The 27941-nt window shown below is 42.0% G+C and overlaps 1 long non-coding RNA gene across 1 annotated transcript; it reads left to right on the forward strand.

The window, feature by feature from the left end:
* The first annotated feature begins 3331 nt into the window (after nucleotides 1-3331).
* LOC122457905 lies at nucleotides 3332-21586 on the forward strand. The gene is made up of 3 exons (XR_006277627.1): nucleotides 3332-3493; nucleotides 4165-4258; nucleotides 21107-21586. It is a non-coding gene; the product is annotated as an uncharacterized LOC122457905 (long non-coding RNA).
* The last annotated feature ends 6355 nt before the right edge of the window (nucleotides 21587-27941 follow it).

The following is a 27941-nucleotide window of genomic DNA, read 5'->3' on the forward strand; positions in this document are numbered from 1 at the left end:
GACTCCTACATTGCGGGCGCAGAGTGGGAATGGGTGACTGTATGCCACCTTCACTGGAATCACGTATGCAGAGGCTCCTCCTGCGTCAACAGAATCCTCACCTGTCTCTTTAGGAAGTTTTCTGGCTGCATTGCAGTGAGGTAGGGCAAGTCAGACAGTTCTGGGGTCAAGGACTGAGCCCTATAGTTCAGGTGTTTTTACCACAAGGTTCACTTTTAAATATACTGCACTGACACATGCATTTGAATGTAACATTCAATTTTCAGGCATAATTTAAATGTTAGTTTGGAAGTGAGGTGCATCACCAGACAGTCCCAGGTTAATAGTTATTCTGTCTTAGAGCAAAACAGCATACACCTTCCTACTGAAAGGCGAACTGTCAGGTTGGAGGGAGGTTACCAGTGGAGTTCCTCAGGGATCGGTTTTGGGACCAATCTTATTTAATCTTTTTGTTACTGACCTTGGCACAAAAAGTGGGAGTGTGCTAATAAAGTTTGCAGATGATACAAAGCTGGGAGGTATTGCCAATTCGGAGAAGGATCGGGATATTATACAGGAGGATCTGGATGACATTGTAAACTGGAGTAATAGTAATAGGTTGAAATTTAATAGTGAGAAGTGTAAGGTTATGCATTTAGGGATTAATAACAAGAATTTTAGTTATAAGCTGGGGACACATCAATTAGAAGTAACGGAAGAGGAGAAGGACCTTGGAGTATTGGTTGATCATAGGATGACTATGAGCTGCCAATGTGATATGGCTGTGAAAAAAGCTAATGCGGTTTTGGGATGCATCAGGAGAGGCATTTCCAGTAGGGATAAGGAGGTTTTAGTACCGTTATACAAGGCACTGGTGAGACCGCACCTAGAATACTGTGTGCAGTTCTGGTCTCCCATGTTTAAAAAGGATGAATTCAAACTGGAGCAGGTACAGAGAAGGGCTACTAGGATGATCCGAGGAATGGAAAACTTGTCTTATGAAAGGAGACTTAAGGAGCTTGGCTTGTTTAGCCTAACTAAAAGAAGGTTGAGGGGAGATATGATTGCTCTCTATAAATATATCAGAGGGATAAATATAGGAGAGGGAGAGGAATTATTTAAGCTCAGCACCAATGTGGACACAAGAACAAATGGGTATAAACTGGCCACCAGGAAGTTTAGACTTGAAATTAGACGAAGGTTTTTAACCATCAGAGGAGTGAAGTTTTGGAATAGCCTTTCAAGGGAAGCAGTGGGGGCAAAAGATCTATCTGGTTTTAAGAATCTACTTGATAAGTTTATGGAGGAGATGGTATGATGGGATAATGGGATTTTGGTAAGTAATTGATCTTTAAATATTCAGGGTAAATAGGCCAAATCCCCTGAGATGGGATATTAGATGGATGGGATCTGATTTACTATAGAAAACTCTTTCCTGGGTATCTGGCTGGTGAATCTTGCCCATGTGCTCAGGGTTTGGCTGATTGCCATGTTTGGGGTCGGGAGGGAGTTTTCCTCCAGGGCAGATTGGAGAGGCCCTGGAGGTTTTTTTGCCTTCCTCTGTAGCATGGGGCATGGTTGACTGGAGGGAGGCTTCTCTGCTCCTTGAAGTTTTGAACCATGATTTGAGGACTTCAATAGCTCAGACATGGGTGAGGTTTTTCATAGGAGTGGTGGGTGACATTCTGTGACCTGCGCTGTGCAGGAGGTCGGACTAGATGATCAGAGTGGTCCCTTCTGACCTTAGTATCTATGAATCTATGAATCTATGAGTCATGATTGCATTAGAACAAGGAGTCATTTAATGATACCTCTGCAGTAGGCGAACGGGATTCCCCATTTCTAAAGTCGGTATGGGCTAGAGGGGGTTGGGATGTGGAGGGGAGGCTGAGGGCTCTGGGCTGGGGGTGTGGGCTCTGGGTGGGGCTGTGGATGAAGAGTTTGGGGTGCAGTCGGGGCTGGGAGCTGCAGTAAGCGCCACCAGCACACTGTACCCTCTCCCACACTGCAACCCCCTGCCCCAGCCCAGACTCACCTCCTACCCACAAATTCCCTCCCGGAGCCTGCACACACCCCCAACCCCCTGCCCCAGCCCCCCTGCACCCCAAACTCTTCATCTGCAGCCCCACCCAGAGCCCACACCCCCAGCCAGAGCCCTCAGACTCCCCCCACAAATCCCAACCCCCTGCCCCAACCTGGAGCCCTCTTGTGCACCCCAAACCCCTCATCCCTGGCCCCAGCCAGAGTCCTCTTCCCCCCCACCCCAATCCAGAGCCTTCTCCCACACCCTGAACCCCTCATTTCTGGGCCCATCCAGAGCCTGCACCCCCAGCCCAGAGCCCACACCCCTCCCACCCCAAGCCTCTGGCCCAGCCCAGAACCCTCTCCTGCACCCCATATCTCCAGCTCCACCCAAGAACCCACACCCTGAGCCAGAGCCCTCACCCTCCACTCACACCCCAACCCTCTGCCTCAGCCCGTGAAAGTGAGTGAGGGTGGGGGAGAGTGAGCGATGGATGGAGTGGGGGATGGAGCGAGCATGGGTGAGCCTTGGAGAAGGGGCGGGACAAGGACTTGGGGAAGGGGGCGGGGCGCAGGGCAGAGATGTTCGGTTTTGTGTGATTAGAAAGTTGGCAACCGTAGGAGTATGTGTGAGAGAGAGTGTGGCACTTAGGCTATATCTACACTACATCTTATGCCAGCATAATTTATTTTGCTCAGGGGCCTTGAACAACATAAATTATGCTGGCATAAGCACTCATGTGCACAGCGCTACCGCTGCTCGTTGAGGTGGTTTTCTTATGCCAATGGGTGAGCTCTCTCCTGTTGGCATAGAGCCTCTTCACTACAATGTGTGCTGTATTGGTACAGCTGTGCCACTGCAGCGCTGTACGTACAGACATGGCCTTAGAGAAAGGTTCTGGGTCAGGGGTGCTGGCTGAAAAGTTTGGGCCTTTAAGCTAAGAAATTGCTCCTTTTGCTTTTGGTTCCTTCTCAGTGTGGAGATGCAGAACTTTATACATTCCTTGTAAATAAAGAAGATTGCACCAAAGAAAATACCAGACTCCATCATCAGTTTCTACTCCCAACTGGATCATTCCCTGGTCCCTGAACTTCAACTAGTCCCTAGGGTCAAAAAAGGCTAACAATCACCTTTCATGAGACTGGTGTAACGACTTCTCAGGCTGCTGCTTCAGAGATACAGTAGCTTTTGAAAATGGAGATATTTACTATCAGTTTCTGTAATGCACGTGTAGAGGTATTAGATGTAGTGACAGGGTCACACTCTGGTCCCTGGAGGAAAAAAAAGATTTTAACTTCAGTTACGCTACCATGCTCCTCTTTCACAGATGCTCAGGGGAAGGACAATAAGAATGACTGTTTGACAGAGAAGGGAAACAATGCCTTTGAGAAGGACGGGTTCTGTGCCCAAGAGACAAGAAATGCTGTGCAATATGGGTTTATTCCTCAAGTCCTTAGTCAAGCAAAACTCCCATTTGCTGGTCCTTTAAAGGTAAGAGGATAATCTCCATGCCTCTTTTGTGAGATTGCCAACCATGAAGGCCCACTGTAATGGCAGTATCTGCAATAAATATATGATATTTATATAATGCTTTATATGTTCAAGTGTTTTGCAGACATTAACTAATTAATGCTCACAGCACCCCTGTAAGGTGGGCAAGTAGTATTACCCCATTTTACACAGGAAGAAACAAAGATGATGTGATTTGCCCAAGGCTACACAGTGAGTTGGTAGCAGAGCCAGGGCTACAACTCAAGAATTCCTGACTGCCAGCCCTGTGCACATCTGTCCCCTAGCAACTTTACTGAGGCTACCAAGCCATTTTTTCATAGTTACATAACAGTTACATGGTAACAACTTCAATCACTACTGACTTGTGCCTGATTCAAACCAAACAATTCAGAGGTAAAGGACTGTATCAGCCCCCTGAAATATCTTTCTCCTCACTCTGTGGTATTTCAACATACACGACTACACCCAAAATATGCAGGCACCACTTCACAAACAAACTAGTGTTCCTGAAGATTGCAAGTGACAAGAACTGCCCCATTGTGTAGTGATTAGTGAATACTTCCTTCCCCCTCCCCACCCCAGATGAGAAATGGACTGTGTTTCAATTTGATTTTCAAGATGTGACAAAACTATCAGAAATTGCTTTCTAGAAATATTCCAGTTCAGGAAAAGAGGAGAAGAGATGCTGTACCCGGGCCACTCTGAAGAGACAGACTGTGGCATTCCCACAGCATCTTTCTGAGAGTAACCAATACAGGCTGCTTTGGAGTGTGAATTCAGTGAGTTTGGATGATCTTACGTTACTGATAAAAAGCTTAGTGAAAAATGTAGACCTGGAGACAAGTTGTTTCAGTCTAATCATTCCTGGATTAGAAGATACTGTATTTCTGACAATGCTGTTAACGGCCCTGATGTTTCTTGCCTCAGAGAAGATACTGAGTGAGCTGCAAGTTTTGAATCTATTTTATGAAGATCTGAGATGTTTGCATGAATAATGATTATATTATATACACACACACACACACAAAATGCATCAAGTTTATCTTGTCTATTGCATTATGCTTGCACCCTACAGCCTAGGAGAAAATTGTAAGTGTCCTTCTTTCATTCTGAAACCAGTGGAACTCATTGAAATTTCTCTTTTACACCATTACTAGAAACAATCAGCCCATGGCTAATAACCAAGCAGTTACGGTCAATTTACAATTCTGACAGCCAGTGCTGTAACTGTGCATTTCAGTGCCCGGGGCGAGCAATCATATTTGTGCCCCTATTGGCCACCCACAATACCTACTCTCACATTGCTTGTTGAATTTTTATCCCACTCCTGCTATTATGGCCATGGTTCTGCAGAACCCATAGGATTCCAGTCCCACTGCAGGACTTTACCCCCTCCTGTTTTTTTTTTGTCCACCCCATTTTTCTGCTCCCTTCCTGCCCCGGGTTTGCATCCTGGGTGGCTGCCCTGCTCTGCTGACAGCTAATACTAATGTTTCCCTAGTGTCTATTACTCCAATAAGAGCTGGAGAAGGCAATGATGAAGAATATGGTTTCATTTTGGGACCTTTCCAGGCCTAGATGCTGCTTTAGTAAATGTAGAATGCCTGTTACCTCAAGATATTTTAAAAAGAAAAGTTAATAATGTAGGGTAAGATTTTAAAAAGTGCCCAGTGCTGGCAGCAGAGCTACCTGGGGTGTCTTGAGGACTGTGTCATTTTAGTAGCAAGAAGTTTTCTGGTCCTACTTGCAGACTAGGGGGCTCTGCAAAGCAAAGCATGGGATCAGAGTCAATCTGAAAAGAGACAGTTTAAAGCCAGGTAGGGGGAGTATGTGCCTCTCTGCCTTAGGGAGCAGCCTCCTTTCTCTTTCGCTGTTGTTAGATTTGAGTGTTTTCATTTTTTATTGTAAGAAACAGTTACATTGCAATCTTCCAGCAAGAATATTTATGCTTCTATCTAATTTCTCTGTGTATGCTGTGAACATAACAATGTTGAGCACTTTTAAAAATTCCACCGGTAGCAAACAAACCCCACCTATCCTCAAAGCACATTCTCCACCTAGTTTCTGGACAAAAGGAAGGGTCATATTAATAAATAGACAAATGCTATTTCCTCCTCTGTGGCTGTGCATGTAACAACTCTGGTAAGTGGAGGGGCAGGAATCGGGCAGGCTACACAGAGGGTAAAGACCACTTGTGCAGAGCCCACTGCCAGGGACTCTTCCTGTGTGGTGCTGTGCAAGGGAGATCTGGGGTTAGCTAGAGGTGGGACAAAAAAGAGGTTGGATAGTGTGGGAATGGAAGAACTAGTATTATATGTATTGTGAGTCCTTCCCATTTAGGTGCAAAGTAGCTTCATCTCCAATCAGTGACTGGATGCACAACAGATGGTGGGGGAGGACTTCTCTTCTTGTCCCCCAGAGATTCCCTATGTGTAGTCCACTTCAGGGCTGGCCTTACAGGTGCACGATCACCCAGGGCTCCATGGCCAAGAGGCAAGGAGCATGGCAGACCTAGGGTGATGGAGGGGATGGGTGGAGGACCTGGGCAGGCAGTGGGGGCCAGAGGTGCCAAAATACAAGTTTGCCCAGGGCACCATTTCCCCTAAGGCTGGCCCACATCCCCTTGGGTGCTACAGGGAGGATTTGAGCCACAGTAAAGAGGATTTTTTTAAAAGATATCAAACTTTAGCACATTTTCTCTCAATGAGAATAATTTTTATTACGTTCATTATCTCTTTCTCACATATGTCCATATGTCAAGGCACTCACAGGAGGGAAAGAGTATTACCCATAAGCCTGTGAAATATATGCACACAGATCATTCATGGGATTCCAGTGAGGATACTGTAATCAGAGAAGTATGAGATTTGTATATATTTGACTTAGGGAAGACAATGCACAAAAATAGTGAGAAATGCTATATATAGATCTGTAACTCTGATGGCATTACAAAGCCCTTAGACGTCAAATCTGATGATTAGAGAGTTAGTGGAACTAATTACTTATGTTAACTTTAACATATGTGCAGATATCTGTGATAGATATGCAGATGAGTCACTAAAATAATAATATTGTCCATCTCCCCTATTGAGGATTTTTAAGTTGTCTGTGTGTGAGACATAAGGCAGAAAATTTAGTGATGTTTACACTACATTTACTGGATGGTTTCCTTTAGGTGAGGAGACTCTAGCACACCAGTGTCATACGTTTTTATTTCTGAGTGTTGGATGAAGTCGCCCGTTGCATTAAATTGATGAAAAATGGACAATTGTACAAACTCCCTAGAAGCGTATTGATATTTTGAAACCATTAAAATTCTTAACCTTGAAAAGATGCATGAAATCAGCGATCAAATCAAATTGATTAATTTCAGATACATGAATTAGTTTTCATCCATCTGCCATACTAATGAAATTGATAGCCTTATCCAATTCACCAATTCAGAAATAAAAGGCTTACTCAGTTTTTCAAACTAGTAAAGACAACTGAGAGCTGAACTTCAGTGTGTTTATTACAGATATTCACTAACCATTTCACCAAAAGGATTACAAAACTGTGTAAGGATCCATCAGCATATCACACACACTTCAGCATAGTTTTTTTTTGTAATTTATTTTGCAATACAAGAGTGCTTTCTGCAAAATGGCTGCTGTGGAAAGCTAAATTGGTGAGGAAATTAGAAACAAGCTGTCATCACCACTGAAGTCTACTGGATTTACATTCATTTTAGAAAGAAAAGGAGTACTTGTGGCACCTTAGAGACTAACAAATTTATTAGAGCATAAGCTTTCGTGAGCTACAGCTCACTTCATCGGATGCATTCATCGGATGAAGTGAGCTGTAGCTCACGAAAGCTTATGCTCTAATAAATTTGTTAGTCTCTAAGGTGCCACAAGTACTCCTTTTCTTTTTGTGAATACAGACTAACACGGCTGCTACTCTGAAACCATTCATTTTAGAGTATGTACTCTGTAAAGTTTCTTTGATTCCAGACACTAGTTTGCCAGCAGGTGGGGGGGGGACTCCCCTTGCATCTGCATGCATAATTTTAAGTAACTTCAGGATATTTCATGTTTTTTGTTTTAAAAAAAATTGGAAACTTTTGTTCAAACTGTAAAACAGAGCTCTGAAAAGCTCAAGTGGCAGGATCTAATCTTATTTTGATTATTTTATGCCTAGAGAAATTTAAACTCCTTCCCACCCCCACAGTAATACTCTTTGAATAACTTCTGAGGATTTGTCTTAGACTTTTTAAAGTGGGATCAGTCTTGCACAGGAAAACAGAACACATTGTTTCCAAAAGATCAAAAGATTACAATAAAGATCTCATCCCCATCCCTTCTTTTCAGCTTTGCTAAATGGGCAAGCACTCCATGTGACAAATTGGTTTGGTAACTGGTAAATGAATCATTATGGGGCTCCCCAAAGCTAGTTGCTGGTTTTTCCTAAGTAAATAATGCACCTTCTTGAGTCAGAGTTTTATTTGTACTCCATTCAGATAACGGGATTAGGAAGAGGATTAGTAAATAAATCAACCCTGGTGCTTTTCTTTAGAGAAGCTATACTTGAAAATACAGCATTTATTTTAAAAATACTGGGCCAAACTGGTTTTAGTTAATGTGTTTAAACCCCTAACTTCAGGGGGTTGCACTAACTCAGCCCAGACAGAATTTGATCCACAATGTGCAAAGCCTATTTAATTTTTGAAGGTATAATAAACACAATTGGTTGACCATAAAAATTGCCATAGAATAGCTATAAGACAACAGATAAATGGAATAATGACAGTGGTTTATGCAAATGCAGCAGTTTTATAGAATTCTGGTCCATTTTGGTTGCTTATGGTCTAGACGATGATTTTGGCACATACTGTGGCCTGTTTCTGCATCATAATAGGGAGCATGTGGTACTGTACTGGCTCATGGCCAAACAAAGCTGACGGTGGAGTAAAACCATTATCATATGTGATCACCAGAAACCTCAGTAGGTTACTGAAATGAAATCCTTGGAATTTGAGTCATTGCAGACAACTTTAAAGGTCTGTAATATTTTTCTATAAAATAGACTCAACACAGTTCCATATAGTTAATAGCAATGAAGATTTATAGCCCTTCAAGACTCATGTATGTTTCTTTGTAAAGGGCATACTGCCCTATGATACTAAAGCTGAAAAGATTTGTTATGTATTAGCATGAGTGAATCAGGTGATAGGCTGCTAAGCTTAAAGGATTCTTACTTGAAACGAAGGAAAAAACCCACCTTATCGCTATAGTAACCAGCGTTAAGAGCTCAGTCCTGTGAATGTGCTGAAGACATCTTAATTCTCAGTGTGTGCTGCTCAGCATCACCCAAGTGGTGCTTAGCTCTTGCAAGATCGAGCCCTTAATTCATATCAGTGACATGCTCCAAAGTAATCTAATATTGCAGAAGCTGAATGCACACCAGAGTCTCCACAACCAGGGAGGCAATTTTTTTTGTAAAGTTTGTCTTATCCCACACCAGCAAACAGCACACAGAATATTGTGTACACAGTATGGAATTTGTAATTATGTCACGATCCTCAAAAGAATTCCCCACTTATTATAGAATCTACTGCTGAAATGCAGAAAGCAAACAGACTATTGCTTTGGTTAAACAAGATTTATCTAAAATACATATTTTTCATTACTAACCTCAATTTGGTGGTATATCAAATACACAAAATATCACACTATAAAATATTAATTTGTCTGATTGAAAAATATCATCAAAGAACCACTTTTTTTAAAGCTCTCCAAAGTGCATGCACCCTAAAATTTGTGTGCACAGAAGCATATCTCTTTGGGATGCAAAAAATTTGTATACACTGAAATGCTTATGTCTACACAAAGGTTACTTTTTTTTGTACTCACACAGGTGCAGGCCCTTGCTGGCTAAGTGAAGTAAGGCCCTACATTCAACTTGATGGAGTTTCTCTGTGTCTGATAATTTTTGAAAAATATACTTGATCAATTCCAAAATTTCAGGGAATGGTCTAGATATCAATGGGCAGAACCCTATGGATTCTGGTGAAAATAAAAATTGTGGGAAGAGCTTGATTTCCACAAAAGTCACCATTTTGTCACTGAGTGGGGAGGCAGACACTTCACTGGGAGGGGAGCAGAGTCACCCTGATTACAGGGGTGAGGCATTGACCCTAGGGTTAGGATAATGGATTACTGTTAGAGTCTCAGAGAGCTTCTTCTGTTTGCAGCACCAAACGGGTCACTCTGTGACCCTGATTTTAAATCGAAAGGAGGATGGTGAAAGTCTCTCTGGCCAGCTCCTGGACTCCCCCTTGTTTCCACACTAGTTAATCCCCCCCGTCAGGGCCAGCTCTAGGTTTTTTGCCACCCCAAGCTCCGAGAGTGCAACTGCCCAAGCAAAACAAACAAAAAAGCCATGGCCAGAATGCTGCCCCTGGAATTGTGCTGCCACAAGCACGTGCTTGCTTTGCTGGTGCCTAGAGCCGGTCCTGCCCCCTGTCCTGCTGTGCCCTTGTCTCCCACTCAGCTCAGGACCCCACCCAAGTGGCTCCTTGTCTTACTCTGGCCAGCTGTCCCTCAGCTGGGCTTACCTCACAGGTTTGGCCAGCTCCTCCAGCCAGACCTCTTACTGCCCCCCATCTGGCCAGGCCTCTTGCTCCCCCACCCCCAAACTCTGTCAGACCCTTTCTGATTTTCACCAAAATCAGCAGAATACAAAAGCCTGTAAAATCAGGCTTCTCCGGTGTTCAGAGGGAGGGACAGGCCAAATTGGAGAGGTGGGTCAAGAGTCCAGCTGTTACAAGCTCAGCCTACATAAGCAATGAAGTGGCTGACCCTCTAATTTTACATGCCCACAAGTTGATGGCTCTTAGAAAATCTGACCCATAGTTTCGACCTGGCAAATAATATATATAATACAAGCATATAATACACAGCTAAGACTCGATAGGTAACCAGATAAATATTATGCTTAAAAATGTATAACTAGAGCAAACCAGGTGGTTTAACAGCAGCAAAACAGGAGGCTAATTTTCAGGTCTCTAGTTCTGTCCTTTTATTCTAAACTAGCATGGGCTATTCTACTGCAGAGAGTGGGGAGGTTTGCCTAATGTTGCATTAGCAACCCCAGGATGGTTTGGGGAATCTGCCTATGTACAGTTTGTGAATCCTTGCTGAAGCTATGAAGTTCTTACTATGAAATTGTTGGATCACTGAATGCCTCAATGTGGCTGTGGAGTCAGCTATGGCCTGTCAGGGTTGTCCACCCCAGACACAATTGTGGGTCCTTAGACCTTTAATGGTCACTTATTCAGGGGCAAGCACCTTGGTACAATGGGTTGACTGAAGCTTAGGGAAACAAGTTTGACTAAAAGAAAAGGAGGACTTGTGGCATCTTAGAGACTAACAAATTTATTTGAGCATAAGCTTTCGTGAGCTACAGCCCACTTGCATCCGATGAAGTGGGCTATAGCTCATGAAAGCTTATGCTCAAATAAATTTGTTAGTCTCTAAGGTGCCACGAGTACTCCTTTTCTTTTTGCGAATACAGACAAACACAGCTGCTACTCTGAAGTTTGACTAAGTTTCTCTGCAGGGGGCTGGGGAAGTGGGAAATCCCTAGCATCTGAAAAAAGAAACCCAACTGTTGATGCTGGCCTTTAAAAGCCAGAGGCTAGGTGGGTCAGAAAAGACACAGACACAAAGGAGACATGGGCAGAAGAGCAGAAGGAGACTGACTGCAGAAGTCGGAATCAGAAAAACTGTGTATGCAAGATGGGGAACATGGACTCCACAGAGGACTCTTCCCTAAGCTCAAACTATCCAGTGGGGTGAGGAAACTAAGGCAGGGAAATGCATACAGGTGTGCTTATTTTATCTACTTCTGTGTGTTTCTCATGCTAAGTAGAGTAGTGGTGTTTAGAATCCTATGCAAAGTCTGTCTGTGCGTCTGTTTGCTTTCACTGTTACTTGACCTCAAAGAGTTAAACTGTAAACTCAGAGCACCACATGCTTGGAGTGCTGGGAGAGGTTGTGTCTAAGAGCTATGGGGGAGCTTCAGGGAACCAGCTCTAGTCTCAGGGTCTAGGCTGTGGGATCATAGTATCTCAGAAAGGGGTGCTAGACAGACACCGAGAGAGAGATGATTAATCTCAAAGCAGTTTAAAGGGCACACAAGGCCAGTGAGGTAGGCCCTGAACACAACAGCCAAAAGGGAGCTCTACCAGGGCTGTATGTCTGACAAACCCCCAACTAGGCCAAATGAAGGACTAGCTCAGGATACAGCTGCATCTTACTCTCCATGACACAAGGAACATTGCTGCAATATGGACAGCCCTTGAGGCAAGAAGGAAGTAAAATGTGAAGATTCCAGAGGGAAATTGCCTGAATAAATATTTGCATGATAGAGTTTAACTAGAGTTTGGTTTAACACATCACCTTTCACACTGAAGCATTTCAGAGTAGTTTGAAATGAATTGAGTTAAATACATGCATTGCAGTAACCATCTAGGCCAGCGTTTCTCAAACTGGGCTGAGGGTACTCCAGGGGGTCCATTGGCTTTGCTGATCAACTCCTCCCTCCCAGTGCCTCCTGCACACACTCCTGGAACAGCTATTCAGTGGCATGCAGGAGGTGCTGGGAGGGAGAGGAAGGAGCCGGGAAAGGGCATGCTTGGAGGACGGGGTGGAAAGAGGCAGGGAAGAGGAGGGGCAGGGGTGGAGTCGGGTGGGCAGAGATGGGGCCCACCCATCTCTTGGGTGGGGCCTTGGGGGGAAGGGATAGAGTGGGGGAGGGGCCTGGGGCTGAGTGGGGAGCTTGGGGATCCATGAAAAATTTTAAATCAAAATGGGGGTCCTTAGGTTGCTAAAGTTTGAGAACTGCTGATCTAGGCTAATATGATAAAACATTATGGGACAGATCCAGCAATTTTTATTCACGCAGAATCCCCATTAGAGTCAGGGATTGTGCACAAGGACAGTTTACACTCAACTTTGGACACTGAAACCTTTATTGAGAGAGAATAATTTAGTAATAATAATTTACTAAAGACTTTGGGATTACCCACTTTCCAATACGGACATGTGAATTTTCTTCCCAGCCAGCTGGTAGGCAGGAGGAATCTCAGCCAAATGTGTCACCTGAAGGATAGTGCCTTTATCTAGCAAACCTGCAGTTCCTCATAGCATTCCACTATACTTACACTATCAGATACCTCACCTTAAAAATCTCATCCCGTATGTCAAATAACTACAAAACTATACCTCAGTGTTTATCATATTCTCTTACTCCCTGGGGTAAAAGTAGGAGAATAATAGGAAATACTGAGGTAACCTTATTTATTGGCAAGACGAGCAAGGTTGGTGGTGACTTAACATGTTATCAAGTCTCGTGGAAGTGTTGAATCTATGACTTCACTCTCAGACAAAAGAACCTGAATGTGACTCATACAGATACTAAATGTAGTGGCTCTTTTCCAGTATTCTAATTGATCATGTAAGTATCACTATCTTTTAAACCCTAAATAACATTTCAGATATGGATTTTGCCCATTCCAGGCTCTAAGGGAAATGTGAGTCTAACAGTACAGATGTGTTTTCAAATAAGGCAACTTACAGAAAAAGATATCATGTAGTATCAATATGGCTTCTGATTTTAGGTTTTAATTGATAAAATACCCCCAACACAAAAAAAAATAAAAACAAAAATGAAGTCAGTGCTTATCCAATAAATGCCAGAAATTGTTAGTTGTGGGCTTGTCTACCAAGAGTAGTAATGCGAATTTAGGGTGTTGTGCATTAATTGGTCCGTGTAGACCCTGCTGATGTGCACTACAAGTTCTCTAGTGTGCTTTACCGTAGTGCTATTTCAAACAGCACTGTGTTAAAGTGCACTGGAGAACATTACACCTTAGTGTATACTAGTGTAATCTTTGTAACGAGTAATTTATATAAATTACTCATTAAATTATATACAAAGAAAGCATTGGTCCCCCTTATTTTTTGTTATCTATATAACAACTCCAAACATTGCTAAAAATAAACCCAGCAAATTAAATAAATAAACCATGAAAAAGAGAGGCCTTAAGTATAAATAATGCTAAGGTTGTGATACAAATACCAAATTTCAAAATTAGAGTTAACACGCCTCTGGGAAAAGCTATTGTGCTCTTAACAATATCCCATTTCCCCCACAAATAGTTGAGGATGAAATGCCTCATCCATAACTTTGATTTTCCTGGCTTATGCTAGGTATGAGTCACTGATGTTACTTGAGTATAATATTCTGAATAAGAGATGTGTTTGTCAAGAATCTTGCTACAGATACAGATGAGGAAAAAGAAAGGATCAAACATGGGAACGTAGGGATTAATGTGCAAGTCTGCGGATGAGAAACCTAGTGGGCCTCTCCTTTCCTCCCACACAGACAAATTTCCCACTTTGTTCTTTGAGTGTTGGCTGTGCTCCTGACCTCTCAGCTCTTTTCTCTTTAACCTGATCCTAGTATAGAGAGGTACCGTTCATCACCGAAGTTTTCATCCATTCTTTCTTTTCAGCCCACGCCACCCACACTTCACATGACAGCTCTTATCCACAGAAGTCATGTAGATCTAGTGAACTGTCTATAATGAAAAACAGATGGGGCCTAATTGTCATTTACATTAAGGCTCCTTTACACCACAAAGAGTGTAAAGGGGCCGATGAAGTGAGCTGTAGCTCACGAAAGCTTATGCGCAAATAAATTTGTTAGTCTCTAAGGTGCCACAAGTCCTCCTTTTCTTTTTGCAAATACAGACTAACACAGCTGCTACTCTGAAACCTGTCATTTTAAATCCAATGACAGTCAGGCTCTCTATGCTGTGTCTGTATATCAATTGATTTCTACAGCTACTATCACTGCGGGACCTAGAATTTCAGGGCTGGCAAATTCATTTTGTCGAGCGTGCTGAAATACATTTTTAATTATGGGCAGTGAGCAGGGATTACAAAATTATAGCTATGTTACCCTCAATCCACAGCAGATCTCGCTCCGTTTCAGTAGACAAGGGCCCTTATGTAGTAGCCACATTTTTAGCTAATAAAACTACCACTGCATTTAGCATCACTCAATGGGGAAAACATTAAATTTCTAAGATTTTTTTTTGTCCATTTGCGTAACAGAATTCATCACATGGTTCTACAGTTTATCACAATGTCATGTTTTTTATAAATTTCATAATCGACAAATTAGCTATGCAACTTCATGTTTATTTTTAAACAATTGCCCATCTATTGTTTTAGGATAATGGGGCCTTGAAGGCTCATTATTAGTTTTGAAGGTAACAACTGAGGGGCAGTTTTACATCTTGCTTAGAGCTGTTGTTTCAGTCTAAAGCTACACTGGTTCATGTAACAAGTAAATTAGGTCTAGAAACTTTTTTTTTCTTTCATTCTGCAAAACAGCATGGCAGGCCAGATAAATACATCAAGCATGCTGGATCTGGCCCCTGAATTTGACATCCTTGATCTAGGCATATAGATATTTCTGTGTTTGAGTTTACTATTCCCTTCACTTAAGGAAGACAGGATTAATCCCAAAAAGAAAAACCCTTTCAGCTGATTACTGTAAAATATAACTTGCACATATGTGGCAGAATCAATGTTCAAATTAGGTGTGTCTGCTTGAGCTTTACTGGTGTTTAACTATAAACGCTCCAACTTATGAAAAAAAAATTACGCCAAAGAGCAACTTCAACATTCAGAAACATTCTAGTAAACTCACCTTTTTAATTCTAATGCCATAATGGTACTATTTTGTACCTATGGAAATTAAAAACAAACAAACAAATCTATGAATTGTTAGAATTAAGGCTTCATAGCTCCTCTCCTCCAGTTCTGTCTCTTTCCATCCTCACCTCTCTCTCTTTCCCTTTTCCATGCCCTATGAACAGCTCAGCTCATTGCTTAGTGGTGGCATTATGTCGTCAGCCATCATCCTTTTTTCTCATGTGACATATCTGCATTTATGCCATCCATCTAGTGGTGATGTCGTTATGATCAATTGAATTCACCTTGCAACTTTTACTGTCTCCCTAAACTTGGCCCACAAATCCATCTCAGCTAGCATGACTTCAAACATTGTAACACAGCATTCCTGTGGGTTCCGCCATTACAACAGACCTCTGCCAAAGACCGTTTTCAATGGCAAAAAGAATCAAAGATTTAAAAAACTGCCTTTTCTAAAAATCTAGAATAGGATTGTCTCACTGTAGCAGATGGAGAAATGAAAACCCTGACAGATTCATTCCCCAGTGCCCTCTCCCAATCAATGAATTCTTCCAGGAACTAAAGTAAAAGACTGAGGTGATGCATCACTTGTGCTCAATGCACTTTTCAGTGTATTCCGCAGCCTTTACAGACATATAAATGGGATGTGTGATTTGCAGACCTTGTGTTTTCAATTACTAATGCTTTCCAAAACAATTTCACAGCTACTAGGGGAGGGTGGATGTTGGTTCTCAGCCATTATTATGTTAGTCATCTCCATTTATTTCTTTAGTTTAATAATCTGCTGATCTCCTTTATCCAGAGTATTTATAATTTAAAAAGAAAAGGAGTACTTGTGGCACCTTAGAGACTAACACATTTATTTGAGCATAAGCTTTCGTGACTACAGCTCACTTCACGAAAGTTTATGATCAAATAAATTTGTTAGTCTCTAAGGTGCCACAAGTCCTCCTTTTCTTTTTGCGGATACAGACTAACACAGCTGCTACTCTGAAACCTACAATTTAAAAAATACTAGATCACATCCTCAGCTGCAGTAAATCTGTCTAACTATTGATTTTAATTGAGCTCATTTACACCAGCTGAAGATTTCACTCACTCACAGTATCTTAATAAACTTACTCAAAGGAATGATTATATATAAAAACCTGGGAATTAAAACAAACTTTATTTAAAAAACACAAGCTGGAGGCCTGAACCAAAGCCCATTGAAGTGAATGGAAAGCCTCCCATTGATTTAATGAGCTTCGAATCAGGCTTGGTAAGGATAACATTCATTTTCTTGCTTTTAAGTGCTTGGGTTTTATGAATAATGTATGTTTCAGAGTAGCAGCCGTGTTAGTCTGTATTTGCAAAAAGAAAAGGAGTACTTGTGGCACCTTAGAGACTAACAAATTTATTTGAGCATAAGCTTTCGTGAGCTACAGCTCACTTCATCGGATGCATTTGGTGGAAAATACAGAGGGGAGATTGATATACACACACAGAAAACATGAAACAATGGGTTTTATCATATACACTGTAAGGAGAGTGATCACTTAAAATAAGCCATCACCAGCAGCGGGGCGGGAAAGGAGGAAAACCTTTCATGGTGACAAGCAAGGTAGGCTATTTCCAGCAGTTAACAAGAACATCTGAGGAACAGTGGGGGGTGGGATGGGGGGGAGAAATACCATGGGGAAATAGTTTTACTTTGTGTAATGACTCATCCATTCCCAGTCTCTATTCAAGCCTAAAGTTAATTGTATCCAGTTTGCAAATTAATTCCAATTCAGCAGTCTCTCATTGGAGTCTGTTTTTGAAGCTTTTTTGTTGAAGGATAGCCACTCTCAGGTCTGTAATCGAGTGACCGGAGAGATTGAAGTGTTCTCCAACTGGTTTTTGAATGTTATAATTCTTGACGTCTGATTTGTGTCCATTTATTCTTTTATGTCCAGTTTGACCAATGTACATGGCAGAGGGGCATTGCTGGCACATATCACATTGGTAGATGCGCAGGTGAACGAGCCTCTGATAGTGTGGCTGGTGTGATTAGGCCCTATGATGGTGTCCCCTGAATAGATATGTGGACAGAGCTGGAAACGGGCTTTGTTGCAAGGATAGGTTCCTGGGTTAGTGGTTCTGTTGTGTGGTGTGTGGTTGCTGGTGAGTATTTGCTTCAGATTGGGGGGCTGTCTGTAAGCAAGGACTGGCCTGTCTCCCAAGATCTGTGAGAGTGATGGGTCATCCTTCAGGATAGGTTGTAGATCCTTGATGATGCATTGGAGAGGTTTTAGTTGGGGGCTGAAGGTGATGGCTAGTGGCGTTCTGTTATTTTCTTTGTTGGGCCTGTCCTGTAGTAGGTGACTTCTGGGTACTCTTCTGGCTCTGTCAATCTGTTTCTTCACTTCAGCAGGTGGGTATTGTAGTTGTAGGAATGCATGATAGAGATCTTGTAGGTGTTTGTCTCTGTCTGAGGGGTTGGAGCAAATGCGGTTATATCGTAGAGCTTGGCTGTAGACAATGGATCGTGTGGTATGATCTGGATGAAAGCTAGAGGCATGTAAGTAGGAATAGTGGTCAGTAGGTTTCCGATATAGGGTGGTGTTTATGTGACCCTCGCTTATTAGCACCGTAGTGTCCAGGAAGTGGATCTCTTGTGTGGACTGGTCCAGGCTGAGGTTGATGGTGGGATGGAAATTGTTGAAATCATGGTGGAATTCCTCAAGAGCTTCTTTTCCATGGGTCCAGATGATGAAGATGTCATCAATGTAGTGCAAGTAGAGTAGGGGCATTAGGAGACGAGAGCTGAGGAAGCGTTGTTCTAAGTCAGCCATAAAAATGTTGGCATACTGTGGAGCCATGCGGGTACCCATCGCAGTGCCGCTGATTTGAAGGTATACATTGTCCCCAAATGTGAAATAGTTATGGGTGAGGACAAAGTCAAAGTTCAGCCACCAGGTTAGCCGTGACATTATCGGTGATACTGTTCCTGACGACTTGTAGTCCATCTTTGTGTGGAATGTTGGTGTAGTGATCACTTAAGGTGAGCTATTACCAGCAGGAGAAATGGGGCAGGGGGGAAGAAACCTTTTGTAGTGATAATCAAGGTAGGCCATTTCCAGCAGTTGACAAGAACGTCTGAGGAACGGTGCGGGGGAGGGGTGATCACTCATTATAGTATGTATGGTAACACCCATTGTTTCATGTTCTCTCTCTCTATAAATCTCCTCACTGTATTTTCCACTGAATGCATCTGATGAAGTGAGCTGTAGCTCACGAAAGCTTATGCTCAAATAAATTTGTTAGTCTCTAAGGTGCCACAAGTACTTGTTTTCTTTTGTGAATACAGACTAACACGGCTGCTACTCTGAAACCTGATTTCTGTCAGTATGCTTCCAGAGTACTATCATATTCTTTGTTACATGCCTTTTTATAATTTCCAGCTAAATGTCCTTAATATTTAGTGATGGTGGCTGGAAAAGACCTACTCTCCCTGTAGCACCAGATTTACTATAGAGATGATTGGTTAGTCAGTGAAAAGTCCTACAGTTGGCTGGGAAGAATTAAAAAAAAGGATAGGACTTCTAGAAAAGATTCAGTGTGTGTGCGCATAGGGCTCACATGTAACCTTGTGGATCTCTTATGTGTGACTGCTGCTGACCCAGCAGAAGAGTTCAAATTATATGAATGATACCCAGATACTGAAGGGACAAGGGCCAACACAGTACATACATCAGAATATTTGATAGGAGGATTCTAGTCGTTAAAAAAAAAAATACTCAGAAATGTCTCTAATTCAGGATGAACTTATCCCAAGGTATCCTGTTAAACATGTGCTGAAGACACAGGTTCAAACGAAACATGACTCAGATGGAAATATACTTCATAGAAATATGAAAATCATAAATTTTCCTTCCACCATGTCAAAAAGATTTTCCCTGGAAAGGAGCCTGCAAACTTCTCCAAAAGGAATGTTGTTGACGTTAGTCCACATTTAATAAAGCAGCTTGATGGTTATATAACTGTCAGTTTTATAAAGAGTCTAAATTAGTCTTCCTAAAGTACATAGTACTTAGGCTTGAAAAGCTTGAACATGTTCTACTCGGAGTCTGAACAGATAGTGCCAATGCAAGAGATAAATGTTTCAAACAACTCAGTGCTGCTATTTCAAGTCCCTGCAAAAATAAATAAATAAATAAGTAGCAAGAAATTTAGCTTGTGTGTTTTGCTTTACATTGTAAATCTAATTTACGTTCAATGGTTTTACATCAATAATGGATTATCAAATATCTTGTAGCTAGACTAACAGAACTGGAAAAGATAAGCATTTGACTGTAAGCAACTGAGATGGGCTAACTCAGTGTTTCTCAACCTTCTTGACACCAGGGACTGGCTTGCTGCCTTCCTAAACTGTGTGAGGGAGATCTCAGGGATTGGTGCCGGTCCATGGACCAGTCATTGAAAAACACTGGGCTAAATCCTGTCCCCATCACAGTTAAGTTCATAGCTGACAAGGTACTTACTATAATAATTTTTTTTAGAAGAGAACAAAGGAAGATATCAAAATAGAACTGCAACTTTTTTTGCAACCAAACATGCTACAAACAATTATTAGCTGTCAAAGTATTCCAAAATAGCACTTGGTATCTTCTCTCAATGGTTGGATTTTGGAAAGGCGTATAACTAATTCCAAAGGGGGGGCCTCACCCACTGCCCATGCTTGTGGGTGCTGCTACCCATCTCTGGTTGGCTAGGACACTGGTGATGAAGAACAGGCCTTGGTTATACATGACTTCCCATCTCCCATATAGACTACAGCAATGCAACATACCTGGGCATTAAACCAGGCTTTAGTAAACTTCAGCTAATAAAGAACAGAGCAGCTCATTTCCTTAGCAACACGAGATAGCATGAGCACATCATTAAGAGCTCAATCTGTTGAGCTTATCAGAAAGAAGATGGACAGGTGACTTGTTTATGGTGTATAAGTACCTTCATGGGGAGAAAATACTGAGTAGCGGAGAAGAGGAGGAAAAAAGGGAGCCTCTTCATCCACTAATGCTCGACCACAGGAAGCACCCATTTTGTTTTGCTGCTTCTGCTCTTGAAGTGGAAGGCCTTCTTGGGATATGGTTAAAATAGGGGTCTGTGTTCTTTAATATTTAAAACTAGAGTTCTAGTTTTGTATCCTAATAAAGTCACTTCACATGACAATGGGTAAACCACTTGCCTAAACATAAATCCAGTAACTGCCATTATTGTATGTATTTCATCATCTTTCACAATTATGTTACAATTAAGAAGATCTTTAAAAATGCTGCTTGACAGAATAGGATTATTAAAACTATTTCTTGGTAGCAGACTTGATTGAGAAGTCTAATTTGGTCTCATTAGGAATATGCAATGCAGGGTAAAATGCTAACTTGCACAATGATATTAATCCCGTAGATGTATATCTCTCACTGTGTTAAGTACACAAATTTGCTGTAGTGCAAAACAATGCTTCTCCCAATAATACGTTTCAGAGCAGCTTCCAGGCAGCTCCTGGGAAAGTACTCTGCATATGAATTGCTATTGTTTCTTGCTCAGGGAGTCTGACAAATCCTACTTCTGAAGCAGTGATTTAGGCTGCTATTTCTACACTCCTCTTATTCAGACATGGCAGCATGACCGGGGATATGAACTCTGTACATTTGTAGTTAGGAAATGAAATTTATTAAGACAAGTACTCTGTCAGTAAAAGTAACAAGTTGCCACTTGGATGTATCAAACTGATTTTTGTTAAGATCTTAGTGGATGTAAAAATAATTTGCAATTGTTTTAAATATGGTGTTTTGTTTAGGATGAGAACTGCATCACACTGTTTTTAAAAGGATATTGAAAAATTGGAGAGGATGCAGAAGAGCACCACAAAAATTATTCGAGGGCTGGAGAAGATGCCTTATAGTGAATTTTAAAGCTAAAAATGATTAAACTCATAAAAAAGAAGACTGAGTGCTGACTTGATTAAAGTACCTTCTTGGGGAGAAAACACCAGGAGTGAAAATCCATTTCCCCTTTCCCTCCTTGCCAGTGTCTCCCACTCCTCCCTTCCCAAGGGCTCTATGTTTGCCTCCGTTTCCCTACCATTTTCATTTCTTTCTGTCTGGAGGAGAGATTGTCAGCACTTTACACTGTATTGGAGAATGGTGGCAGAGTGATTAATGTGCTTAACTACAAATCTGAAGAGTGTGGGTTTGAGTCTGGCTCAATCTCACACTGAAAGGCCACCTCCAGTTCACCTAGCAGCAAAACGGATATCTGATCTATGGGGTTAAAGCAGTCAGATGTGATGCTGGCCACATCACTTCCCTGTGTACCCTTGGCTATGAAACTGGTGTGCCTTAATGATGTCAGCTGGATGGGAATTTATCTTCATTTAAGGAAAATAAATTATTGGGTGTCAGCATATTGACAGAATCCATTTAATCTTACTTCCATTTACATGACATTTTTTAAAAATTAAATATCCACCTCCAATCTTCCATAGTGTTCATTTTAAAATTCCACGGAGACTATTTGTACGACAGCCCTCCTGCTGCAAGTATGCCTGTCTCTGGACTTTCTCTTGGAAGGAGAGATAATAAAAACAACAAATCAAACTGCTGAGAGTGAATCTTTTCAGAGTGGTAGGGAAACATATTTCCTTGGTATTTTCTAATATGCTCCTACTACGTAGCTATTCTTGGCAATTTAAACAAAAAAACAGCCAGTCATCACTGTGAAAAGTGCTGAAATCATCCCTAATTAAACTCCTACTACAAGTTCATAAATCTGAGGATATTGAATTGCTGTACATTAACAGATGTTGATCATTTTTATTACTTACTCCCTAGGAGTAAAATAAGGCTCTTGACATCGACCGTACCGGGTTAAAAACATTCTACAGAAACCAAGTTATAGAATCTGAAGTAAAAGACTAATGATTACCTTAAACTTAAGATACATGATATCTACAAGATTACATTCTGATTAATTATCCTCAGAATATGCTGCCTGTAAAACCACTCACAGCATACCAGCAGAGGGAGTGATCAGAAACAAACCCCAGAAGAGGCCTAGGGATGCCTGGTCATCCTTCCTCACCTCTACACAGGGGAAAGACACTATCAAGGAGCCGCTACACTGTGGAAGGTGGACAGGCAAAGAATTTTCCCCAATGGCAAGATGTTAGTGGGGCGGTGAGGCAAATGGGATGAACAAAACAGTCAGACTAAAGGGACTAGCTTTTCCTCTCATTTACACTTCTAATGCTCAGAGGCAAAAGAAAGTTAGTCTTTCTGGCCACCCCAGTTCAGAAGAACCTGCAATTGCACGAGGAAATCAAAGGAAATAGAGTGGGCACAAATTTAATCATTTTTTTCCACCTTTTCCATCAGAAGGGATGTCACTAAACAATTACAGCTGAATTCCTTAAACTAGTGGTGGGGAATACTGCTAGAACCAGTAACAGCTCACCTACCAGTCAAAAACTAGAAGAAACCTTTTTAACTATACCCGGGGACACAGACTTACCTGTATGTATAAAGGAGTCAGCCTTTTTATTACACGCAATAGAATGAATCAGGGCCCCATTCACCAATGTGCTAAAGGAGGGAGGGAGCAGGGAGCTCCTTTTCTGCCTCCCCAGCACACCCACAGGGGCAGTCATGGGCACATGGCTGTCAGAGTTCCAGGAGCACTGGAGAGGCCAGGCAGAGCTGAGAGCTGCACTTGAGACCCCAGCATGGGAGTGCTGGCTGGAGAGAGGCCAAGGTCATGGTCCTGCTTCTGCTTCTCCTCAATACTGCCTAGCAACTACAGTGTGACAGTGAGGGGAGCACACTCTATACCTGTGGAACAGATGTAGCAACTGCTATTTAAATGCTTTATTCCTCCAGTACCCCAGAAGGCATCCAGAGGCTTTTGCTCAGGTGATGTTCCTCTACCTCCTCTCTGAACGTGCCTCTGGTTCACAGAGCCATAATACAGCCCAACAATCACATTTATACCACTTCCTTCTGAACTGCAGGAACTCCGAAATCAGTGGCCAGAGTTACAGAATCCCCTGTCAAATTTTATCTTGACTGAATTAGTCACTTGAATTTATCCTAGTAAGTCATATGTGGCCTTCTGAAGTTTGTTTGTTGTTGTTTTTTGGTGGAGGAGAAGGGGAGGGAGGGGAAGAGGGGCTAATTCATATCCTTAGTGGACCTCTTCTGAAGGCAATGGAATTTCCTCAAGGGATTAATTGGGCCTCAATATATTTCCTTAAAAATAAAAAAAAAAAAGACAGTGCAAACTAAAAAACAATTATTCAAAAACCAAAAAACCCCCATATTCCAAACATTGTCAGTTAACAGCCATATGACTGCCCATGAACTCTTTTGCGTCAAAGCTATCTGTGCCTTCAAAAGACCTAAGCTGTTCTGTTTTAAACCACCCACAAAAAAGAGAATTATGATATTTCTATAGCAGTTTTTTTTTTAAAGTCTTGTCCCTGGTGAAAAGATCTGTTCCCTAATCCAGTAATTCAGAAATATTCTCTCTCATTGAAACCACTGAGACTATGCAAATGAATAATGCAAGCAAGATGAGACCATCTAAGGATCCACTACAAGTACATTTACTTAACCGTAGGTGACTTTAGTGGTAGAATATTATAGCACATTACTACTAGACTTCTGAATATTGATCCAATATCCTCAAAATATTACAACCCATTGCTAGGCTGACTCCTCAGTAATATAAAATGAGTCAGCAGCATGATTAAACTGACCATGTTATTTTAAATGAGAATTAGGACACTTCACTCCTCACCAATATGACCATTAGAATGGCAAAGTGAGACTGTTCTATACACCGAAAATGTCTGAGAAACAGGTCTGTTGCATAACTTTTTTCAAAGTTAGGAATTCACTGTCAATCTAAAAAGAGAGCTTAAACAAAGGAATTCATGCTTAGAAGTGCTGTAGGTGAACTGTATCATCTCTGTCAAGACAGGATAATTAAGGAAGCAGTGAAGGATAAACTATGAAAAACTTATTGGAATGCCTGTTAAAAGAGGCTGTCAAAAGTTGGTGTGTCTTGGATTATGTTCACACAAAGGCTGTCAAGGGCAAGAACTTTAATGGAATAAAAGCATGGTGGGGAGGGGACAGAACTTTTGAGCCTTTGAGAGCAAAAAGAGCATATGATTGCTACTAGCAATGGACAAGCTTCAGAAGTTTTTGATGAGCATTCAAAAGTTCAGATGTTGCTCTACAATGTATCTTACCCAGTCTTTGGGGGTCTTCAAGAGTCGGCTGAAAAACCCCATTTCCACTTCTACTCTTCACTGTTGATTGTCTTTTTATATTTCACACACACACACACACACACACACACACACACACACACACACACACACACACACACACACACACGAGGTAGGCTAAAACATAGGTAGTGACCTGGCTGGCTGGCATCAGGACAGCATAAGTCAGTCACAGGCACAGCTCAAGAAGATTCTCGTTAAGCTCAAATGTTTTGGCTCTGTGCTTTTGGAAATAGAATATTTGAGTCCTCTCTCCATTGTTGTGGAGTTCAAAAAGTGACCATGATGTGTAGCATAGTCATATTCTGATGTCCCAGACTGCACAGATGTGTTAGCATGTGAGAGAAGTGTCACATGATTAGTACTTCCTCTGGGTAGCCTGGGTTCACTACTTCTGAATTAACAGCAAGCAATCCAATTTTTAAAGTCTTCACTCAACCCTTTTTCCTTTTGTACAGTTTGTGTAGTCAAAATCTTTTTTTTTTTTGACATTTAGTTTCAAGACCCATGCTTTTCCTCCAGGTAAAGTTTATACAAAATCGTTAAATATGCCTTAAGAATTTAAATGAATTTATTTTAGTCATTGGCTCACATGCTTTGAATATCATTACTAAAGAGCAATCCTAGCAGACTTACATTTGGAGAGCTGAAAGCCTGTCATCTTAACTACATTTTCATATCAAAATACTGAAATGAAGAATGTACTGAAGTCTCCTAGATGGCTGACTACATTCTTCCATTTCGCAATGTTAAACACTGTTAGAATGCAACCTAATACAAGTCTCTCTCTAGTGCTCACAAAATACAAAACGTGTCAATGATCAAGATTTGATAGTTCCTCTTTAACAAGCTATAATAATGATCATCAGGACAAGTTGTGTCATCTTGGAGTTTTGTCTTCTGCTACATGCAGATAGAAAAACAAACAAACAACAAACAAACCCAGGCACTTACTCCCTAAGCCTGCGGCTATGCTAGTCTTTTCCCACTAATATTTTCCACTGTTGATGCCACCAATTCACCTCAGAGGCTAAAGTAGACAAGGTGGCATCTATCAGCCTTTATGAATACTATAAAGAAAAGGAGTACTTGTGGCACCTTAGAGACTAACAAATTTATTTGAGCATAAGCTTTGGTGAGCTGTAGCTCTCTAAGGTGCCACAAGTACTCCTTTTCTTTTTGCGAATACAGACTAACACGGCTGCTACTCTGAAGCGTAGCTACTGTTTGTCAGCAGGAGAGAGCTCTCCTGTCGACACAAAACTTCTCACCCCCACGAGCGGCAGCGGCTTTGTCGGCAGGAGAGCGCTCCTGCCGACAAAGCGCTGTTCACACCGGCACTCTTCCTCGGCAAAACTTTTGTTGTTCAGGGGGTGCGTGTGTGTGTATTTTAACACCCCTGAACAACGAAAGTTTTGCCGAAGTGCCAGTATAGAGAGAGACTGAGAGCCACCATGCTACCCCCTGCCTCCATCTAGAGGAAGAATTGCTTGTGCTTAAATGGGTGTCAGCTCCTTGAAACCAGCAGTCTGTTACCCATGCAAACAATCTCCTCATGGCAATGCTAGCCCTCACTATGTTTTTCAGGTTAACAATAGGTGTACCTCAAGGCCCTCTGAAGCGTTCCTTTGTGGTATCCAGCCAACATCACTGGCTAACAGAAATACTAGGTTTGCTATTCCCAGGCATGGGCGCCGACTTCCCTGCTTTCCTGTGGGTGCTCGACCCATTCTCTGCCCCTGGCCCCGTCCCCACTCCACCCCTTCCATGAGACCCCCCGCCCCTGACCCCATTCCAACCCCTTCCCCAAAGTCCCCACCCCAACTCTGCCCCCATTCCAACTCCTTCCCCAAATCCTCACCCTGGCCCCGCCTCTTCCCCACCTCCTACCCTGAGTGCGCCAGGTTCCCGCTCCTCCCGCTCCCTCCAGGAGCATGCTAAGGCTGCCAAAAAGGAAGCGCTGGGAGGTAGGTGGAGGAGCGGGGATGCAGCATGCTCAGGGGAGGAGGTGGGGAGGGGGGACTTGGCTGCCAGTGGGCGAAGAGCACACACTAATTTTTCCTCATGGGTGCTCCAGTCCCAGAGCACCTATGGAGTCAGCGCCTATGTTCCCAGGGGGACAAGTATACACACCATCTTGTTTGATTCAACTGAGGATCAGCTTCTATATATCACATCACAGCACTGGGACACATTATTGGTGAAAACAATCATAAGTTTATCATCAAAGACTAAAATTTAAGAGCTAGTGGGTAAGGATAATAATGGAAACAAAGTTTTGTATAAAACCAAATCATAACACTTTCTACAGATTAAATTTAAACAGATTAACTACCCATCTAAAAGCAGCCTCTCTCATCTAAATGTCCTTTACAGTACTTCCAACCAGGACAGGTTAGGATCCCATTTTCATGGATGTAATCACACTGCCTGCTTACTTCCTAGAGGTGTCCTTTTGCCTTCTCCTTATATTCCCCCATGATACTTAGGATTACTTCCCATGGAAACAGAGCTTCAGCTGTGTTGGTTTACAATGTTCAATTTACAATAATGCCTTGATTCAGACTCAAACACACACCACCACCCACCCCTTCTTACATAGCATTTGTACATAAATTTCACAACAATATTAATGACCAGTGTGATCATTTAAGGTCTTGCAGGATATTTTTTTATGGATAAATACTATGAAAGCAGTGTGCTAGTTATAAACAGTTTGTCAGGCCTGTCAGAAGTTAAAAGAACAGGGAACCCTTTGGGGCTCTTAGGATAACACTAACCCAGCTGAAAACTGGGTTAAACTGCCACTGAAATCACTGGCAACAACCATGGAAAAGTGGGGTGTGGGGGGAGTATAGTGTAGACATGGCCATAGAGACATCTCCAAACTTCTGTAATTCATGCCCCCTTCATTGTCATCGCAGCTAAAATTTCTCATTTCTCCAGTCTACCAGATATAGATAGAAATTAAAAAATAGCAGGGGGGAGAACAGGAGTTATAGTGAGGCAAGGAATTAGTGTGGAAAGAGATGCAGAGGGAGAGCTAAAATATTCCAAATTTTTTTTTTAAATAAACTTCAGATTCTTCAATCTCTAGTATAAACCCCACCCCAGCCACTGTAAGACCTACTCTGACTGGTATTAAAAAGTTTGCCAACAGTTACAACATGGTCGTGCCCAAGAAGCCAGTTTCCCCTTATGGTTAAAAGAGGAAGTTTGTGGCATCATGGATAATTAATCTGTTGTAACTGTTGGTGAATTTTGTCTTTTTCATGGCCACCACTGTCTCAGTCTAGGAACCTTTATGACCCCTATCACTATAGTATCTGAGTACCTAGTAAGT

Source organism: Dermochelys coriacea, chromosome 1 (genome assembly GCF_009764565.3).
Source record: "Dermochelys coriacea isolate rDerCor1 chromosome 1, rDerCor1.pri.v4, whole genome shotgun sequence".
Lineage (NCBI taxonomy): Eukaryota > Metazoa > Chordata > Testudines > Dermochelyidae > Dermochelys > Dermochelys coriacea.